The 23,350-nt window shown below is 40.1% G+C and overlaps 2 long non-coding RNA genes across 3 annotated transcripts; one reads left to right on the forward strand and one right to left on the reverse strand.

The window, feature by feature from the left end:
- Positions 1-6,972: 6,972 nt before the first annotated feature.
- Positions 6,973-9,928, reverse strand: LOC136423662 (uncharacterized). 2 transcript variants are annotated; one of them, XR_010753774.1, is made up of 3 exons: positions 9,754-9,928; positions 8,824-8,905; positions 6,973-8,099 (listed from the first exon to the last, which is right to left on the reverse strand). It is a non-coding gene; the product is annotated as an uncharacterized lncRNA (long non-coding RNA). The 2 variants fall into 2 exon arrangements; XR_010753775.1 differs by lacking the exon at positions 8,824-8,905.
- Positions 9,929-20,077: 10,149 nt separating this feature from the next.
- Positions 20,078-23,200, forward strand: LOC136423449 (uncharacterized). The gene is made up of 4 exons (XR_010753737.1): positions 20,078-20,201; positions 20,908-21,032; positions 21,898-22,048; positions 22,354-23,200. It is a non-coding gene; the product is annotated as an uncharacterized lncRNA (long non-coding RNA).
- The last annotated feature ends 150 nt before the right edge of the window (positions 23,201-23,350 follow it).

Consider the following 23,350-nt stretch of genomic DNA (forward strand, 5'->3'; position numbering starts at 1 on the left):
ATGTGAAGTATAGGAAGTCTGTAAGAAAATTTGTTTGACTGATCGGATTCTATTATAGATTTTTATTTTTCATTTCTCATTCTCATGTCAGATTGAAAATTGAATACCCCTTGCTATAATGTGTCGATCGGAAATAAATGCTATGGTCGGTCTGCGTAGGTTTCTGCCTGGGTCAGTCGTATAACCAGAAATACAGCACTTTTTTTTAAATTAAGCCTTACATGCCGCTTCGCGAAAGGTGGTTGCTTTTCCGCGTAGACGCAGGTGCAGACTATAATTGCCAACCGAACGACACGACTCTGCTTTAAATGCCACGTACCACTCAACGGGATCTAGGAGCAAAATATCACAAATCCCCAGAACCGAGAGATGACAATTATATAATGCGTTATGTGATGCCAAATGCCTTATCTTAAGCCCCGATGTTGTGGATACCATGAAAACAAACTGTTTGTCTAGAACCGAGAGATGACAATTATATAATGCGTTATGTGATGCCAAATGCCTTATCGTAAGCCCCGACCTTTCACTAAACATGGTTGGGAGTGGTTCTGGAGCTAGGTCGGCTGTGGTCGTCTGCAGGTGTTCGGTGTGGTTGGCTGGTGGTTGGGAGTAAGTCGGCAGTGGTCAGCATTTGTTTGGGAGTCAAATTTGACTCTGCCCCTAAAGGCGGAGCTTCCATGTAAGACATCACGAAATCGCCGGCGAATGCACCCAGATACACGGCGACATGACGACCTGCGTGCCGATTACCGGCGCTTCGAACGTCCCTTGCTCGCACGTAAATGTTGCCCGACGTGTGTGGGTCAACATCACGAAATCGCGGGCGAATACACCCAGACACACGGCGACATGCCGGCCTGCGTGCCGATTACCGGCGCTACGAACGTCCCTTGCTCGCACGTAAATGTTGCCCGACTTGTGTGGGTCGACTTCTTCTTCGGGGCAGACGGAGCTCTCTTCCGCCTAAGTCGAATTTGGCACCCGGTGGTAGAGGAGGTCACTATTCTTAGACGAGAGACGGAATAGGCAGCGCTACTCTAAGGCTTGTGGTATAAGTGGTACACGGTGGTAGAGGTGGTTTTCATACTGAGACGAGCGAAGGAATTGGCAGAGCTTCACTAAGGCTTGTGGTATAAGTGGTACACGGTGGTATAGGTGGTTTTCATCATATACCACCGTGTACCACTTATGGCTTGTGGTATAAGTGGTACACGGTGGTATAGGTGGTTTTCCTACTGAGACGAGCGAAGGAATAGGCAACGCTACTCTAAGGCTTGTGGTATAAGTGGTACACGGTGGTATAGGTGGTTTTTATACTTAGACAAGTGAAGGAATAGGCAGCGCTACTCTAAGGCTTGTGGTATAAGTGGTTCACGGTGGTATAGGTGGTTTTCATCATATACCACCGTGTACCACTTATGGCTTGTGGTATAAGTGGTACACGGTGGTATAGGTGGTTTTCCTACTGAGACGAGCGAAGGAATAGGCAACGCTACTCTAAGGCTTGTGGTATAAGTGGTACACGGTGGTAGAGGTGGTTTTCATACTGAGACGAGCGAAGGAATTGGCAGAGCTTCACTAAGGCTTGTGGTATAAGTGGTACACGGTGGTATAGGTGGTTTTCATCATATACCACCGTGTACCACTTATGGCTTGTGGTATAAGTGGTACACGGTGGTATAGGTGGTTTTCCTACTGAGACGAGCGAAGGAATAGGCAACGCTACTCTAAGGCTTGTGGTATAAGTGGTACACGGTGGTATAGGTGGTTTTTATACTTAGACAAGTGAAGGAATAGGCAGCGCTACTCTAAGGCTTGTGGTATAAGTGGTTCACGGTGGTATAGGTGGTTTTCATCATATACCACCGTGTACCACTTATGGCTTGTGGTATAAGTGGTACACGGTGGTATAGGTGGTTTTCCTACTGAGACGAGCGAAGGAATAGGCAACGCTACTCTAAGGCTTGTGGTATAAGTGGTACACGGTGGTATAGGTGGTTTTCATACTTAGACGAGTGAAGGAATAGGCAGCGCTACTCTAAGGCTTGTGGTATAAGTGGTACACGGTGGTATAGGTGGTTTTCATCATATACCACCGTGCACCACTTATGGCTTGTGGTATAAGTGGTACACGGTGGTATAGGTGGTTTTCATACTTAGACGAGTGAAGGAATAGACAGCGCTACTCTAAGGCTTGTGGTATGAGTGGTTCACGGTGGTATAGGTGGTTTTCATACTTAGACGAGTGAAGGAATAAGCATCGCTACTCTAAGGCTTGTGGTATAAGTGGTACACAGTGGTATAGGTGGTTTTCATCATATACCACCGTGTACCACTTATGGCTTGTGGTATAAGTGGTACACGGTGGTATAGGTGTTTCATACTTAGACGAGTGAAGGAATAGACAGCGCTACTCTAAGGCTTGTGGTATAAGTGGTACACGGTGGTATATGATGAAAACCACCTATACCACCGTGTAACACTTATACCACAAGCCTTAGAGTAGCGATGCCTATCCCTTCGCTCGTCTCAGTATGAAAACCACCTATACCACCGTGTACCACTTATACCACAAGCCTTAGAGTAGCGCTGCCTATTCCGTAGCTCGTCTCAGTATAAAAACCACATCTACCACCGTGTACCACTTATACCACAAGCCATAAGTGGTACACGGTTGTATATGATGAAAACCACATATACCACCGTGTACCACTTATACCACAAGCCTTAGAGTAGCGATGCCTATTCCTTCGCTCGTCTCAGTAGGAAAACCACCTATACCACCGTGTACCACTTATACCACAAGCCATAAGTGGTGCACGGTGGTATATGATGAAAACCACCTATACCACCGTGTACCACTTATACCACAAGCCTTAGAGTAGCGATACTTATTCCGTCACTTGTCTAAGTATGAAAACCACCTATACCACCGTGTACCACTTATACCACAAGCCATAAGTGGTACACGGTGGTATATGATGAAAACCACCTATACCACCGTGTACCACTTATACCACTAGCCTTAGAGTAGCGCTGCCTATTCCTTCACTCGTCTAAGTATGAAAACCACCTATACCACCGCGTACCACTTATACCACAAGCCTTAGAGTAGCGTTGCCTATTACTTCGCTCGTCTCAGTAGGAAAACCACCTATACCACCGTGTACCACTTATACCACAAGCCATAAGCGGTACACGGTGGTATATGATGAAAACCACCTATACCACCGTGTACCACTTATACCACAAGCCTTAGAGTAGCGCTGCCTATTCCTTCACTCGTCTAAGTATGAAAACCACCTATACCACCGTGTACCACTTATACCACAAGCCTTAGAGTAGCGTTGCCTATTCCTTCGCTCGTCTCAGTAGGAAAACCACCTATACCACCGTGTACCACTTATACCACAAGCCATAAGTGGTACACGGTGGTATATGATGAAAACCACCTATACCACCGTGTACCACTTATACCACAAGCCTTAGAGTAGCGCTGCCTATTCCTTCACTCGTCTAAGTATGAAAACCACCTCTACCACCGTGTACCACTTATACCACAAGCCTTAGAGTAGCGTTGCCTATTCCTTCGCTCGTCTCAGTAGGAAAACCACCTATACCACCGTGTACCACTTATACCACAAGCCATAAGTGGTACACGGTGGTATATGATGAAAACCACCTATACCACCGTGTACCACTTATACCACAAGCCTTAGTGAAGCTCTGCCAATTTCTTCGCTCGTCTCAGTATGAAAACCAACCACCTATACCACCGTGTACCACTTATACCACAAGCCTCAGTGAAGCTCTGCCAATTCCTTCGCTCGTCTCAGTATGAAAACCACCTATACCACCGCGTACCACTTATACCACAAGCCTTAGAGTAGCGTTGCCTATTCCTTCGCTCGTCTCAGTAGGAAAACCACCTATACCACCGTGTACCACTTATACCACAAGCCATAAGTGGTACACGGTGGTATATGATGAAAACCACCTATACCACCGTGTACCACTTATACCACAAGCCTTAGAGTAGCGCTGCCTATTCCTTCACTCGTCTAAGTATGAAAACCACCTATACCACCGTGTACCACTTATACCACAAGCCTTAGAGTAGCGTTGCCTATTCCTTCGCTCGTCTCAGTAGGAAAACCACCTATACCACCGTGTACCACTTATACCACAAGCCATAAGTGGTACACGGTAGTATATGATGAAAACCACCTATACCACCGTGTACCACTTATACCACAAGCCTTAGTGAAGCTCTGCCAATTCCTTCGCTCGTCTCAGTATGAAAACCACCTCTACCACCGTGTACCACTTATACCACAAGCCTCAGTGAAGCTCTGCCAATTCCTTCGCTCGTCTCAGTATGAAAACCACCTATACCCCCATGTACCACTTATACCACAAGCCTTAGAGTAGCGTTGCCTATTCCTTCGCTCGTCTCAGTAGGAAAACCACCTATACCACCGTGTACCACTTATACCACAAGCCATAAGTGGTACACGGTGGTATATGATGAAAACCACCTATACCACCGTGTACCACTTATACCACAAGCCTTAGAGTAGCGCTGCCTATTCCTTCACTCGTCTAAGTATGAAAACCACCTATACCACCGTGTACCACTTATACCACAAGCCTTAGAGTAGCGTTGCCTATTCCTTCGCTCGTCTCAGTAGGAAAACCACCTATACCACCGTGTACCACTTATACCACAAGCCATAAGTGGTACACGGTGGTATATGATGAAAACCACCTATACCACCGTGTACCACTTATACCACAAGCCTTAGTGAAGCTCTGCCAATTCCTTCGCTCGTCTCAGTATGAAAACCACCTCTACCACCGTGTACCACTTATACCACAAGCCTCAGTGAAGCTCTGCCAATTCCTTCGCTCGTCTCAGTATGAAAACCACCTATACCCCCATGTACCACTTATACCACAAGCCTTAGAGTAGCGCTGCCTATTCCTTCTCTCGTCTAAGAATAGCGACCTCCTCTACCACCGGGTGCCAAATTCGACTTAGGCGGAAGAGAGCTCCGTCTGCCCCGAAGAAGAAGTCGACCCACACACGTCGGGCAACATTTACGTGCGAGCAAGGGACGTTCGTAGCGCCGGTAATCGGCACGCAGGCCGGCATGTCGTCGTGTGTCTGGGTGTATTCGCCCGCGATTTCGTGATGTTGACCCACACACGTCGGGCAACATTTACGTGCGAGCAAGGGACGTTCGAAGCGCCGGTAATCGGCACGCAGGTCGTCATGTCGCCGTGTATCTGGGTGCATTCGCCGGCGATTTCGTGATGTCTTACATGGAAGCTCCGCCTGGACCCTACAGCTCCCGAACTACCGCTAACCTTGGTTGGCTAGTGGTCGGGAGCCATGTTCGGCTATGTGTAGCCGGGGCTTCAGCTATGGCGCCATTAGAATCGTTAGTGATTTCATTTGCTGATCTCCCAAGTATAAAAGACATACATATTGAAACTGACTCTTTCAATAACTACATGTGGTCATCCTTTGTCCATTTTTTTATCGATAAAACTTTGACTTACAATAATTAGAACTAGATCTTCAAAAAGATATGAAGCTTCCAACAACTATATCACAACATGACAATGATTTTTCTTTTAATTCTTTTGCTTCAAAAATGTATCTTTGACATTTGCTTTCTGGAATTCTCAATGCGCAACACACAACTGTATGTAATCACCATGCTTTGTATACATTAAAGGTCGATCTAATCGAAATTCTTGATTATTACAAGATTCTATCATTTGCCGCCTATTATTTTATAATAATCATTGACATCCTCTCAAACAATATGTCACCTACCCGATAGTAAATTCACTCAGTCATTGTCACCCTGATAATTTACATTTTTTCTTGGAAATTGCCACCATGGCTAGACGTTCTACTGGGAATTCAATTTGCGCCCGAGGCCAAATGCCAAACTCCATTTGGCCATACTGATTTAATCACATGGATGACATATGTATGATTAGTTTTCGGCTGTTCTGACAAAATGATTACCCCCTCGGAAAACATGACTGTGCCTACCCAAAAAGGCCGTCCCTGACATTAAGAAATGCCACATATAAGGTGGCAAGCTGTCGTTTTTAAAAGCCAGAAACGTTTTAAGTCGCGTCATATATATAATAACGACAGTTTGGCACCTTACACGTGGCATATCTTAAAGGCACCCAGAGCATTTTATGAGGCTTTAAAACTGGAAATATTCTAGTTGCTGTAATCTTTATGAAACTGAAATTTAATGCCACTGTTTTACACATTTGCGTGCGGATTTCTTGTCAAAAGTGCTCAAAAGTGGCACAAAAAAATAAGCTACATGGTGATCTTTTAGTTTCACGTGCCAAGTATAAATAGACCGATACCATAGCCCCGCCCACCTCCGTCAAACCGTAGAAATGCAAAATTAAAACATACAAATGCAAATATTAGACGGACATGCAGTCGCTCTCTCATTGGTCGAACCGCTAATTGTGATGGACAGTCAGTATCAGTCTTTTAGGGCTTGGATTTTCTATCAATTGTCACAACACAACGACATCGTATCTTTGCTCCTTTAATGTCGATATGAAATGGTATAGTGTTACTGAAACTTACTATGCGTAGGAACGACTAGAAATTGGAGTTTTTTAATTCACGTTTCCAGCCTCATAAAATGCTCTGGATGCCTTTAATGGCAGGAACGTCTTACTTCAAACGGTAACGGAAATTACAAATTGTGTACATTTAAATGAGGACGAGCGAAAGGTGTAATGTTCCACCTGAAAGTCTGATGAATTTGTTTGCACTACGTTAGCATCGAAGCATACACAGGATGACCTGGGCATATAACTCTGGATTGGCATGCCATCTGCGTTATTGGTTCGAGGATAGAATGTACAATTTAACGCTAGACTTGCTATCAAAAAGCGACTACCTTCTTTAAGACATAAATAAACACTTGTTTCTTGTTTGATACGCAATGCCCTTTGGTTCAATGTCTGTTACCAGTTTTGTGTTTCTGAGGTTTTAACATTTTAGCAGCTTTTTTGATGGATTTTTTCGCCCAGTCGCAACAGTTTTGGAGTCTCCAAATGATTTCATCTATAGAATCAAATTTGTATGGCCTTATTGACATGTTAATTTTCTCGCTACAAGAGGTTTAACGATTATAAATCCATCCGTTTAGATACACTGCTCAAGAAAGCGGCGATGAGAAACTACGAACTAACATATACACGGCCAATCATATCCATGCTAACAGTATAACGTAGAATCGTGTACACTATCAGTAAATGGACGTCGGGTGATTATAAACTACAGAACGTACAACAACACGAATATACGTGGGGTATTGCAAACCATAGCTACAACATGAAAATGCGAAAATATGCCATATTCTTGTCTTGGTCTTGATACAATGATAATCCTACTTTACTACAAGGACACAATATAATACAGTTGCTTTCCGTTATAGTTAATGTTATAGCAACGGTACAGTTTGTTTGGAATCATCTTCTTGTACTTACCCTTGGCAAAATATCAATTCATGCACGAGAATTGAAATAGCCTGTGTTCCGAAATAAAATCATAGAGATGTTATAGCTACACTATGATGATGTTTACCTACAGCGATGTACATGTATATAGAACTTTGTACCAGCATATGAACTGGAAATAAAGACCGCATGGCTTAGGAACCATTAGAATTGTTTAACTACATAACTGCAACGTGAAAATTAACTATTTTTGTTTGTCAGAAGATGCATTTATCCATGCCTTCTTTTACAGTCATATCGAATGTTTCAGAATCTGAAGCTTGTATTTCTAGTCAATGTGATAGACTTATTCACGGAAGTGTTTCTTGTAGTGACAAAAATCCATTTCAAGATTCGTGTTAGTCAGTTGAAGTTCCTTGACGCTCGCTAGATCCAGGCAATTCAAACAGAACACTGCTTCGTCTTTAGACTCAGATCGTCGGTAGAGTCTGTTGAAAGTTCAAGGATGACGGCGCTTGTCAGCTCGAAGGACTCCGCAACAGAGAACTCATATTCTTCTCGGCGCCTTTTGTCATCATCTGTTGTAAGACAAAAGTGGTATCTGTTTATAAATCTAATCTACATTAACATTTAACTCGGCCATTAGTTTTAGTCGCAACGGGTGTTTGAGGGTGGACCTTTATCAATGTTTAATTAAAGCCTGTACTGAAATTCAGTATTAAATCTAAACGCCCCACATGAAAACACACACACACACACACACGCACACACACACACACACACACACACACACACACACACACACACACACACAAAACACACACACACACTCACACACACACACACACACACACACACACTGCACACTACACACAAAACACACCACAGACGTTTTCCTTATATGGCAAATTTGCTTTCAATATGATTTACAACACTCAACAGTTTTTTGGTCATAATGTGATAATTTTTTGACCTATGGCAAGGTTGATAGCTAATATGAGTTAGAAAACAAATACATGAGAGCAACAACAAAATTTTACATACTAGATATCTAAAAAAGGGACGATATACTAGTACTGGCGTTATGATATGTCCTGTGGGACTCTATATTAAGCTCGTCGCCAAGCACAGGTGCAATCGTATAACTGGTTACAGCCAGTTGTAATTGATCATTATAATACAGAATTGGAACACTTCCAGGTTTACTAAACAGATTCTGACGTTGCATGCAGCCTTCCTATATATAATAGACAGACTATAAAACCATACAAACAACAACAAAAAGACGTAAATTGTATTTACCGTAGCAAGCCTTACACAAATAGACGAGGACAGCTAAGACCTCCAGAATTACTAAGGTACACACAAGAATCTGTAGAAAAAACTGAAAAGAAAAACATAATTTTACATGCAACGAAGACATAATTTTACATGCAACGAAGATGGATATTTATGCAAGAACAAGATATTTACTAAAGATTCCATAGATCATAAAATCTTTTCAATTACGTTTGCACATTAAATCAATCGATGTCACAGAGCGAATCATCTATATCGTATTAAAGGATGAATCAAATTGAATCTTTACTGGTAGATAAAAATACGTTTGTAAACCTGACGTTTAATTCGAATAATCCTGATGCTTGCGTAAGTTCAAAGTGAACATCATTCTCCTCATTGACAAAGATCTGCATGCCGGATGGGCGCTCGAAACGTCTGGTTTTCAAATGTATTTTTATCCAATAGTAAAGATTCAATTTTATTCCTCCTTTCCTGACCTGGATGACTAATATTCACAAACGTATATTGTATTATTGTATACATAGTAATCTAAACGTCGCTGGTATAGTTTTAACCAGGGAAAAAGCCAAAATGCGATTTCTATCAGCCAAAAATAACGTTTATTCTATTTTTCACAGTTTGTCTGGAGGCATGAAATTTTACACTCTGTTGCATTGATCTTGTTCATTCCATGGATTTTATCACTAAATTCAGAATTTCATAGATGACAACCATCATATCCATCACTACAGGCTAGCCAAGCATCGGCTAGAATAACCAATCGTGGTAAAAGGTATCAGATTGTCCGCAGTATCACAGAAAAGCAAAACCCACGCCATGCATCTTATTCTACCATTTGATAACCAGCATTGAATCTATATTGATTAAACAAACCATGAATCCCCTGACTGTCCAGAAAAGAAATGAATCTTTAACGTTTCTTTTACTTACGTATATGGCGTCCATGTTGAGACGGTTTCATCCGTGCTGTGCGTACGTAAACCAGACTGAGTCGTACGTTTGTAATGACCTTTAGATCAGCGAAGGCCGGGTGGGGGAGCACTGATGATCTCGTTATTTCTCGCGAGAAAACAATCTTGCGGAATGAGGCTTGTACCGGTGTCGTCGTCCTGTAAGTATAAACATGTGAGGAAAATACGCATGACGCCTATTCATAATAAATTATGCAAATGAATTCTAATCTGCATAATCTAGGCAGAGTAATGACTCCTGCAGTTTCAGAGGAAGCTTCATCACTTCTTCCAAGAATTTCTCAATATGCTCTAGGTCTTGTACAAATTGAAGATCCTAAGAGAATATATTTGTCCATGTGGCAATATCTTCTGCTAAGTACGAAGATACAGTTGCCATGGCTTTAAAGTGCATGCGTAGGATGCAAGAGGCAGAATCTGTTGATGTCACTTTGGAAACCAATCCCACGCCTTAAGCTTATTGAACAAATTAATGGGGACTGCCTGTGGGCTCAGTACTTCCGGGCTTCATATAGTATAGATCTAGGCTGTTTTCCATTAATCAAATGACAATTCCAAGTCAATCTTAGTCCGTGAATTGATAAAGAAAAACATACTGCGTTTAAAGTGTTTTTGAGGCTAATTGTCAATCAAAATGATGTATCAGATATCAGAAACACCACAAAGAGAGTGGCTTCACGACTCAGCAAACGTGTTTACTGAAGTAAGCGAGGATTGGTGCATCTGACGCATGTCGGTGGTTTTGAAATATCGTTTGATCCTTGTTGAAATTAGACCTCAAAAGGCAATATCGGAAACCCACAAACCGCGCCCTTATATATGAGATCTTGTGCGTAGGAGTTGATGAAGGAGAATATCATAATTTTTAGATTTGATAGGGCGATACAAGAATCAAAAGGATAAAACCGGTACAAAATGGTTGACAATATTACCTTAAAGCTTAGATTAGCATTATAAAGCATTAATTTTGATTAGCCTTTCAATGCTGATCAGTAATTCATAACAAAGGTGAATTACCAAGAAAATAATACAAAATTCAATGGGCGATTTCGGTAATTATTCTTTCCTATTCTCTCCATAATCATTGCCTATTGACAGGATGTTTTTTGTCACTACTGACAGGATGTTCCTGTCAATAATAATTTGTGGCACTACTGACAGGGTGTTACTTTAATAATCTTGAAAATAGCAATAATGAAATATGCTTTCAATCCTAACCATAATGATAACCCTATAAAATAGTGCAAAACGATAGCTTATCTACATTTTTGAGCAACAACAATTTGACTAGAATAAGAACATCAATATTAGAAAAAATACCTTGGCTTGCTGGATTAAACCCCCGCCATTGGACCGTTTTTTTGGCTTGCCACTTGAACACTCTACCAGCTGAGCCTTGGTACCAATGCTTTAACTAAATGTTTTCTGATTTAAAGGATTTCCTGTTTTGCACTACCGACAGGATGCCCCACACATTATCGCCGACGATGTCTTAAATAATACTCTTCACAACAGCTGCTACTTGCAACGTGAGCGCTGTATTACAGTATACCGTATTTAAGCCAAAAATAGTTACTCAAGCAACTGGATAAAATTTTGAAACAGTCAGACGTTTCAGACAGCATTCGCTTTCGTTCGTTCAGTGACTAAGAAAACCAGGTTTTATACCAAATCTCTGAATAGATATGTTAATGAGGTTAAGACAATTTAGGATATATTGACGTAGTCTTCAAAATAAGACTATCGTATTTACCATGCATTGTGAATGCCTCAGTACTGAATATTTCTTTAACACTCAGGCTCTTTTTTTAACGCTCAGACGGCACGTAAAAAAAAAACACTTATCGAGAAGAGTAGGGGTGACCCGGTGTGCTTGGCCCAAAACGAAGTGGTGTTTCTGGTATCTGATACATCATTTTGATTGACAATTACTCTAAAAACACTTTAAACGTTTTTTTTAAATCAATTCACGGACTAAGAAACCCTTGAAATTGCCATTTGATTCATGGAAAAAAGCATAGATCTACTAGCCCAACTGTTGAAGCCCGGAGGTACTGAGCCCACAGGCAGTCCCCATTAATTTGGGATTGGTTTCCAAGGTGACATCAACAGATTCTGCCTCGTGTAATGACCCATGCACTTTGAAGCCATGGCAAATGTATCTTCGTAATAAGTAGAAGAAATTGCCGCGCGGACAAATATATTCTCTTAGGAAACCACTAGCTACTTAAAAAACATAATTCTTCACCTCAAATGAGGATGCCTCGAAACGAATGAAACGAGACTAAACGTGTCAAGAATTCGAAAAAAGAGCCCACTGACCTCACTGTATCGATGACTTGTTCTTTTCAAGTAAGGTGACCTCAGTTGTCACTGCTGAAAGGTTGTGGATCAAAGGTGATTATATAAACAAGCGAGACACGTGTACAGATGTAGTGTTAATGCAGTTTATTCGCCTATGACATTTACAGAGATCAGTCGTATCAGGGCTCGTAAAATCCTGTATAAGTAGCCATATATTAGTAACCACGTTAAGAGGTTGCCAGTCAAGAAATCAATATGGATGAAAGGCCGATGGTTTGTATGAGGTTTAGGTCAATTAGCGTTACATCTTATATTATATTCATGTGCTCATTATTCACTACAGTCGTGTAAAAATGTACAATTAAAGTCGAATAAAGAAGAGGAACAGACTGTCAGCATACATCAAGTGTCTGCAATGTCCAAGTTTTCTATTAGATCTCCATTTTTTTCAGAAGATACTAAGACATTAACGTTATAACAGGTATTGCTGTTTATGAATGACTTAGAAATATGCATACCTCACTGTAGAGATTACCACTGTGTTGTACAAAAAAGAAAGACGTGGCTATAAGTCCACACGTCTAGTACCATCTCGCCAAATATCCGTTCTTCTTCTCCAATATGTTGGAGTGAAGTTCGGTATATGTCCAAATACGACAGGGGTTCTGCATTCAAGTTACACATTCCACATGCGGAGCACCGGTTTCACATAGGCTAGCCTCCCGACCTTACCTCAACCATGGTTGGGAGTGGTTAGGGAGCTAACGTTACATGTAGGTTGGCTGTGTTCGGCTGCGCCAGCCGAATGTTTTGAACAGCCAGCCGACAATTTTTAAGATGTTTAAAACATATAAGGTGCCAAACTGTCATTTTCAAAAGCCTGAAAAATTTTAAGTCATCATAAAAACGACAGTTTGGCACCTTATATGTGTCATATCTTAATGTCAGGAACGCTTTACTTCAGACGGTAACGAAAGTTACAAAATGTGTACATTTAAATGAGAACGAGCAATTAATCAGGTCGCACAAGATAGACAACACATGCACAAAGATACACAATATTGAAAAGCTAGTCATTTTTTTGGCAATTAACAACATCTACACATCAAATTAATGATTCTCTTAACGGTTGTCTGCACTCCTCCTATCCGCAGATGTTTTCGGCAAACGTTGATTTGTTAGACCTCGCAATTAATAAGCAACAGTATCGATCTGACAAGTTAAGTGGCCGGGAGAATACCTCATTATATATTGAACGCAAGGTTATAACAGGTCCTTGTCAAAGAATGAATACATTGGCATATCCTCTAATCATTTTTGAAAATGTTACTGGCGTGGCATCAAAAGCTATATGATATTGTATTACTGTACAATACAGCTTATCTGAAATAGCCTCAGGTATATGTGGTGACTCACGCACTACAAGAGGGTTGTCATTTCAACGGACAATTATTCTGACTTTCAACCTTTAGGTTTTCTCCAGATAGGTTTTGAAGAATAAAAATGATGAAGCTTTTGAAAATCTGCAAACGTATTTCCAGGCAGGCAAACCCGTAACATTGCGAACAACTCTTCACCACAACAACATAATTAGGTACCTATGTATCTAAGCATATAGATCATATAAACAGTCCAGTCTACACAATGTTACACACAAAACTAATTTTGTCTTTCCATATAGGTATCGCGATCCTATAGCTCTACTAGTTCATAAAAATATTCAACATCTACATCATTTTTTTTGTAGATCTGAAAAATTACATAGTGTTTCTAGCTTGTCAGAAAAAAAGTCTTTCTGAAGTCCCGTCACGATCTAAAAAAATCTTGCAAATTAAGCCTTCTGGCGTTAGACAGAAGATCTACGTGGAGTCTATATTTGTTGATGAGGTTGTAAAATCAAGGCTAACCTCATTTTTTATTCTTAAATGTCAATTTACGTCAGATAAAAGATGTCACACCGTCAAGATGTTACTCAATGGTGACACAAAAAAGTGAAGCTTGCAAATTTGATTGATAGTTTTCTATCTTTCAAAAATATTCCTTCGGTTTAGTCAACCATTTAAGGAATGATCATTTTACAATTCCGTGATTTCGTTGGTTTTCTTCTTGTCGTCTTTCTCGTCCGGTAAGTTGTCGATGATGACAACACTGGTCGTCTTCTCAGCGCCTGAGTCGATAGCTACAGACAGCTCAATCTCTTCTTGGCGCATCTTCTTTTCTTCTGTTAAAGGAAAAGGAAAGTGGTGAGATAATTATATTATTTGTAGCAGGCTGTCATATCACGTGTCAACAGAATCTGAATATATACCCGGTTACATATAGTCGAACATAGCCTCTAGACTTTCCCCCGAACCATGCTTGGGAGTACTTCGGGACCTCGGTCGGCTGTGGTCGGCCGGTGTTCGGTGTGGTTGGCTGGTGTTCGGCTGCACCAGCCGAATGCTTTCAAATTTTCAAAACATTCGACTGTGGACGGGGGGTCTGGAATTCAATTGGTTGGCTGGTGGTTTTTAGTAAGTCAGTAGGGTTTGTTTGGGAGTCAAATTTGACTCTTGATGTAAAACTGGTCAGATTGCTGGGCGTCTGGAACCATGTTCTGGTATGTGTAACCGGGCTTTACACAAAATAACAGCATATGTTTCTTTCATTAAAGAAACGCCACTACTGTAATATCAAAACGTGCATTGTGATCAAATAAAGCTTCTATCGAAAGATACATATCAAATCCTTGAAACATTCCGACTGAAAACTTGAAGGACTGGCTCCATACTGGATGAAAATAGGCGCTCCTGTTCAAACAAAAAACAAATTCATTCTGACAAAGAGATGAATTTTGATCTGTACTACACGTTCTATAACATGCTTATATGATATAACATGATGTTACTAATTAGCGGGCCAATTAGCGAGCAGAATAGCGTCGTGTAGCTGTCATTTTGATTATGTGCCAAAATGCTGTATAGTACATGTGACAGATAGATATATGAATAAATTTGTTTGACTTAACTCAGAAGACTCGACATCATGTTTCTTCATGCGAATATCTGGCTAGACAAGAACCACACCAAAAATGTAGTTTTTTACTTACCGAGACACGTCTTTATTATAAGATAGTAAACGGCGGCGAACATTTGCAGAAATACTATGGTGTACATCACAATCTGTAGAAAAATCTGTAACATACAGATATAGAAAAAAATGAATTACTTGTCAAGTATAGAAACGATGAAATTAACTTTAGAATAATCTTTCCACTTATGCCGTAAATAAATAATCAGAAAATGTTCACGCTAACCTAAGATAAAACCCGAAATTTGGGTGACATTTGAGATATTTCAATTGTAGGAGGAATAGTAATAATGATATTGGTTTATTCGATTCAATCTAAAATTTTTGACAGCAATGCCCACATGGTAGCCAAAGGCTGAATTGCGTGGGGTCACTTGAGACATATATTCACGTTCATTTTAAAACACTAACATATATTGTATATGTTGCAATTGGTCCATGTTTAGACTTCGCATTTGAATTTAAAAAAAAAACATTACTCATTAGAAACATCGCATCGCATTCATGGGATAAAATAGTATAATATGAATTGTACCATACTGTATGGAATATCTTAAAAGTCTACGAACAAATCAAAAGTGCGTTTTCAAACGTTAACAGCTATGTAAGGTAAAGTGAAACAATGGAGCCAACGTTTTTACAAGTTCAGCAACCGATGAATATGTTGACAAGCAACATGCGTACGGTTCCTGTGTTTTTGTACGCGCTATGTCAGGTTCTTTCAAAAGCATTGGGTGAACTCAAGTTACTTCTTCATCAACGTACTGTTATGTATTTGACTCTATCTTTCATATATTCACAGTTTCTCCATTTTTTAGTCAATATAACTACATTTCTTCAATGCTAGACAACGTCCCATAAAATATCTTAATAGCGACCATCTAAGCCGTCAGAAAATAATGATTATTTAGAGAAAATAGTAAAATCATGCTATGTAGGTTTACTGTTGTACTCACGTTTAACACGTCCATAATGAGGCAGGCCGCGGCAGCTTTTCCTAGCAAGTGTCTCGGACGAACGGATCTGATATGGCTAGATCTCGCGAAGTCTCACGTGAACAGATAGATCTCGCGGAGCGGTGTTTCTTCCTGGAAACATTTTCAAGGTATTTGATTAGGCACTATAATTCCTATTTTGAGCTCTCTACTGCGCAACAAAACACTAACGTCTGCCCTTTAGCTAACAATCGTAATCAAAGACTCATAAGACATGTTATGGAAAGCTATGACAACCTTACCCGAGGCTACGTGTAGTGACATTTAATTCCATCTTTATGAAGAATCAACTTGTTCTTTAACTCAATTCCATCTTATGATTATTGAATAAAGGACACATAGCCTTAAGGCTAACCCTGAAATGATTTTTTGAGCTCGTATATTGAAGGAGTAGAGAAAAGTAGATGCTATAAATGTCCTATCCTCTGGCAGTTTTATCATAACCCCTAACTTGGCATCCAGTGTACCGTGGTTTGGCTAGACTCTGAGCAGAGTCGGAGCAGAATGGGCTTTCCGCTGCCAAGGCAATCTTTGTCTCCCGTCAATAGTTTTACGCAGTAGGTAATTGATTGGCCAATGAAACTCCTACCGCGTAAAACAATTACCGCGTAAAACAACCAACGGGTGCAAACAATTACACAGGCGGTAGAGAGATCGGTCTGCCCCGAACAAACCTTGGATGAAGATAGCCCGGCCTAACAACGATAGACTGGGTTCCAATGTGGTTTTATCCAAGTTGATTACTTTGATTTGCTGAGTGCAGGAAAGCTCTACCATCTAGACATATAGGTGTCACGTAATAAAGACATAAGCCGGCACCGCTGGCGCAAATCAATGTTTTTGAAAACAGCGTTTGATCAACATTTCTTCCAGCAATCGAACTAGACAACGAACAATATAAAAACAAGTGCTTTTGCAAAAAGCTGCCATTTTCGCTCAATGAACATGATTATGTACACGTGGTTAGTTGAGGAGTATATCATAACGGGATGTGATATTCTTAATCCGTCACCCTAGCCCTTAATCCGTTAACATAAACTTAAATCCCACAGGATAACCCTTAATCCGTCACCCTTGCCCTTAATCCGTCATGAAAGCCTTTAATCCCTCAGCATTGCCTATGATATGTCACCATACCCTAAATCCGTGGTTATAAACTTTAATCCGACAGCATAAATCTTAATCCATCACCAGAGACCCTAATTCGTTACCCTTTCACTTAATGCGTCCACCTTACCCTTAATCCATCACCATGACCTTTAATCCGTCAATATAACCCTTAATCTGTCAACATAGCTCTTAATCCGTCAGCCTTGCACTTGATCCGACAGCATATCCATTAATCCATCCCCACAGCCCCTAATCCGTTGCCCTTTCCCTTAATCTGTCATAATAACCCTTAATCTCAATCACCCTAGCCCTTAATTCTTATTATAACGTATAGTACACCTTTGGAAAATGAAGGCAGAAATGACATACATGAGGTATAAATGACATGGCACTGGTCCAAATTATGGTTGTACATTTACCAAGCAAGCAAGCAAGCAACCAATCAACCATACGTAGAAGCATCCGTTGAATGGTGTTTTCCGTTATAATGAACAATAAAAAAAATTGAGGCATGGTTTGGATCTAAGATCATAATATAAAGACGTTGTATACATCAGACGGATTTTTGAAAAGAAAAAAAAGAGAGAAAAAAAAACCTTCCCCTGACGGATTCGAACCGAGGACCTCCGAGTCCACACGTCACGACCTTCCACGATGAGCTAGTGGTACAAGCCATTCTGTTATATTACTTTAAAGGTATCTATTGGTAAAACCTCTATGCATGGTAAATTTTTTGGTCATTTTCTTGACAAAACTAGTTTCTTCTTGTTCAGTTTTCTGGTATAGATGTAATATGGCCATGTATAAAAACATGGATGTAATGTACTACCTTCCAAGATCCATGGATCGCATGTAACGGACGTAATACACTTTTAAGTTTAAAACCTAGTTCACAACATTTCATTAACATAATTTATGAACATTCGCTCGTTACTCGATTACTGCAATTATTAGCATGTTTCATTACACTTTTTTAGGCATTCAATAAGATTAAGCTATTGTTAACCACAAAATAGTTTTTTTTTATAGAATTTTGTTATGTAACGATAACCTAACTGTATGATTTAAAATGTCAACACCACACTGTAAAGTTTACAAATATACTTCACAAACATTGATGCAGGGTTGAAAGGATGGAATTGAAGCAACAACAATTAGAAATAAGATCAGCCAAATGTTTACATTATCCTCTAGTGTACAGTAGATCTTTGGGGAATTAGTCGTTACTGCTCCTAAACGCGCAATGTGGGAAGGGGATTCAACACGAATTCCTCAAACTTGTGTAATAAGAAGAAACCAATGCAAAATGATTTCTATAAGCCGGTATCTCATTGAAGCTGCGGCACGTTGGCAACCTCGCTGTGGCCGAGTGTTCAATGAATTTCATCGATAAAAAGCAACAACAATCTTTTACGCTTTGTGTTCTGTTGTCTTTTAGTCTAACTTACTTACTTTACGTTTTGCATGATGTAAATCTTAAAGCCAAGGGTAACATAAATCAAATTTCAGACGCAGCGAGGCCGCCAAAGTGCCGCAGTCCAGTGAGATACCCGCTTATGTGCGCCCAATGGTGATGTCCTTGGTGCTGAAAAGACATCGTTACAAGTGTTTGATTTTCCATTCACTGTTTTCATGCAGACATCATTTTCGCATTTATTGGTCCGGTTTTTCCAAAATCTACAAAACTATATTTTTTTTAAGAGAGCGTATGTTTTATAAAATATGAATGATATTCCTGCAGATTATGCAAGAACGCAAGAGCCATTTCTAACTGCACCCTTTGTATCAGTACTATATGTAACATGCATCGTTTTCGCATTGAAGTACATGCAAACACACATGCTCACAAATCTTATGTTTGTACCACTACAGCACACATGTGCCTGTACAATTCGAACAGCTCACCTTGTTGTAACAATAAATTGTTCTTTTTTCTCCCCGCTGCCACTGCAATTTATGTATTGTACTGAAATGCTTCATTCTGTCTTTTGCCGGCCGCAATGCACTTATTTTGGGAATAATGTCAACTATAACTAATGTACTATAATACAAGGCAGACGAGAGTGACTACAGGAGTTGCAAGGTCTTTTCAGAAGCTAGACTGGCTATGATTGAGTTTCTCGGAAGAGAAGATATATATGACGAGTTGAGAATAACAACTACGTCCAATGAATACTTAAAAGAAACTGCATGCCTAGCTTTCACCTTGTGTGTGTAACATGGAACTGACGCTAAGTATACGATAACCGTATGGTAAGAACAAAGCACATTCAGAAATGTTTTTCTCTTTCTTGGTTTATGGCGTTCTGGCGTCATGTCGAAATACTAGTAGCTGACTCACGTCAGTAAATGCGTCATGGAACTTTGATAAAATCATAGTTTATTTCAAATACATGCCCGATGGCTTATTGCAAGGACAAACAACCCATATGATAATGATAGTTACAATGATATCGAGGGCTACATAATGTTATGCTACATTCTAGAATCTACACGGTGCTAGTTTTGTTGGGTTTGACTTCTTCTTTTGACACAATGGAAGACGAATTTACCCACTTCTTTTAGCATGAGTTAGGATCTTTGATTTTGATAGTGGAGTTGTTTTCTCATGGTCAGGAATACGAATGGTTGAAATAAAGTGTAAATTCTGGACACGCTGGTTATCGATTGATATTCATATCCTCATGACTTAAGAAAATTAAGAAATAAGAAATATAATATCTTTCGTATCTTTTACACGGGTTTTTGAAAATAAGACACCATAAGACAAGTGGCTGGTGGTAATTCATGAAATTACATTGATTACAGTAATCAGATTAAACCGGTTCATCCACATGGCAAGGCTTGCTTGTCAGTTGTCTTGACATGTATATAAATACAACCCTGTGCATCACAGTGGTTATCTAACGAGGGTAAAGCCGGTCTGCAGGTATGTGTTAGAAGCCCGTTTTCCCTTTGCTTCTTTATGTTACGTATACGTCTAAATGCATTACGACGGATACTATACTAAGGATATAACTTTTCTATCAGAGTTTCTATGGATATATGTGCGCTCAGAGAACTTGCGTTTTGAAAAATTGGCGAGAGATAAGTTGTGAAACATGTAACGGCTAGTCAAGTCAGTTTTAACGAGGAGTTTAGAAACTCAAAGCGAAGACTAATGTCTATCAGAATGTTGTTAATCTAAACAGAGTTATTGTGTGGCGAACCTATCCTAACTGTACATGGCAGGGAATTTTAAGGGGACAAAACATTAAAACAGTAGACTGCTAGAAAGACGAGCAAAATGCCTCAAAATACGCGTAATGAAGACAAAGCCCAAGCCGAGCCCATATCTGTTTGAGACTAGATGGTTCAGGCAACTAACCTCCATTAACATTAATCCGCCGGGTTATATAAATCCACCACTTTGAAAAACAGTGGGCTTGAGAGAACTCACACGCATGCACAGTTTAGGTATATACACTTTACAGCAGTGAATTATACTTGGGAACGTTGTGTTGGAGATCTGTTTATTTGGACGTATCTTTTCAGAGTGGCTGAATTATGTACCCTGGTGGAATCATGTTAGTAGATGTTACCTTTAAATGTCTCAGTATGAGAGATGCTTTACTGTCGTCTGGTTGTCTTTACAGGATGAAAACGACCCTGGTGCTGCTTCTTGTTGCTCTGGTCATCTCGGCTGAGATGATGACTGTCGATAGCTTCACAGCCGGAGCTGGATCATGGAGAAAGAGGAGAAGACAATCAGTCGCTGCAGGTAATACCAAATCAGTTGACCGGCAAGGCGCACTCTGAATCTCATTGCTAATTATTCCCATTTTAGCGAAGCTTCAGGAGCGAGCTTAACGGTATATTTTAGGCCCGTTTCACAAGAATTCCCAGAATTTTACAGGAATCCGCCCGTATAGACGCCACCTGTCACTATATACCTTGTTAGTGAGGTCTGGCATTCCAGGCACGAAGGTCAATGACAGGAACTTGTTGAACACCATGCCTCCCCTCTAAAAAAACCCCTGTGGACACCAAATCTTCAGACTGGCTTGGCAGAGGCTTTACTGACTTAGTGCTTTGTTAACAAATATTATCATGGCAGAACTAAAGAGTGCTACGTTGGTACTTTCTTTACAGTGAAGTAAGATCAAACCAGACGCCTTCGCTATGGCAATAATTTTTAATTGCCACACATATTACGCATGTTTTGCACAGCGTCCGTGTGTGTCCTTCCTCCCGTCTGTGTACATGATAACTCGAAAATGCCTGGATGGATTGTCTTCATGCTTGGTACAATAGCCTTCTTTACTGAGATAAGACTCTCAACAACTTGTGTTATTTCGGTAGAGAAAATGATCAACTGACATAATTCATGCAAATGGGGTCCTATTTGCATAATGAATGGGAAACACTGATTTATGAAATACTTGAAAAGGTTAACATCAGTCGGCAAAGGTATCGGGTCGTGGAACTCTTGTTTATCGAATTCTGCGATCCGTACCCGAAATCATTTGTAACATTAACATAAATCCGCCGGTACATGATATATTTGCCACGGAACCTAGTGTACCTGTGAACATGAAGAGAATTCTGTTGGAATTTACTAACTAACATAATGAATGTTTTTACAGCCAACAGCCGTGGGTTGCAACTGAAACTCGCGGCCCTCCGAGGGCTGATGGCCCGAAGACTGTCCCAGTGGGATACGGAGGCGGCACGGCAGCTTGGAAAACTGGATACAGACAGAAGCTTGAAGAATGAAAAGGCCTAATGAAAGCTCAGGTATAATGTTTTCAATAATGTCGCGTTTGTTCCTTTTTTATCTACACAGTCTCACAAACCTTTAAGTTGAAACGAAGCTTTTGCCTGAAATGACCTAGATTGCCGTATTTGGTTGATCACATTCTATACAATACTTAATGGCTGTCCATTCTAATAATCATGATTAGAGAAGTCGTTAGTTTGTTTTCAGACTGATAGCGCCACATCTGCATAATGTCAGCAGTATGACTAATTATATGAGTGACTCACTAATCATTTCCCCAATTTCAACACTGTACTTACAATCAGTGTGTTTTCTTTTACAGGACGGTTGGAGCGATCACGTGACCATCACGCGCATTCCACGCGATGATTCGATCTTGGTAGCAAGGCCCCTCCTATGATGAAGCTGTCAGTTGTTACCTGTTAGATTTGACGGATAAATACGGTCGTTTTTGTTTCCTTTTAATTACCTCGTAGCTTGCATGCATGATTAAGTGCATTTTACCACTAGACACAAACATTCAAAACATATTGTGGGCTATGTATAAGGTAGCAACACTTATTGTAAAACGCTATTTATGCATATTTACTTTTTGCTGCAACATGTAACGTTACAAACAACTTTTGCCTAGATTTCGTTTTACCACAACCTAATCAGAATTCTGAATGTGGCTTGAATTAAGGGCGCTATTGTAAAAGGATTATTTTGTAATCAAAATACTACGAATACAAATTCGAAAAATGCGTCAAGTATGTCTTATTTTGATGAGTTGTATATGGTTATACCAATGATGGTTACTGCCACGGACCTCTTCAGACAAAAATGAAAAATGAGTGAAAACTAATCACTTTTCTAATGGATTTTAATTGTCTACGTTAATTTGTACTTTCTAGGCTGGGTATGATAATGAATTCCAATATGAGGTATTAAGCAACGTTATTAGTCTATCGCACTATCAGCTTTGAGTATTCAAAGAGTTTGCGCAGCATTTACACAATAACTTCAATAACATTTTGGGATCTACTGTGACGTCACTTCAAATATCTTGTATTTTTCGCGTTTAAGGTTACATACTACATGTACTAAAGCTTATATGGTTCTCGGATACTTTCCGTCTCAAACAGAATAGAGAAATGTATCATTAAACGTTCTTTGAATATGTTTCCAAAGTGTTCGCCAAAATATGTGTGTGTGAATGAAGGGATGAATGCCGCGCTATGTTTTGTCTAGCTGTGATCCTCGGACAAACCACATGGAACAGAGGGGTCCAAAGTGAATTTAAATGATCATGTATGATATCAGAAGAGGGCAATCATGAA

The sequence above is a fragment of the Branchiostoma lanceolatum genome, chromosome 17 (assembly GCF_035083965.1).
Source record: "Branchiostoma lanceolatum isolate klBraLanc5 chromosome 17, klBraLanc5.hap2, whole genome shotgun sequence".
Taxonomy (NCBI): domain Eukaryota; kingdom Metazoa; phylum Chordata; class Leptocardii; order Amphioxiformes; family Branchiostomatidae; genus Branchiostoma; species Branchiostoma lanceolatum.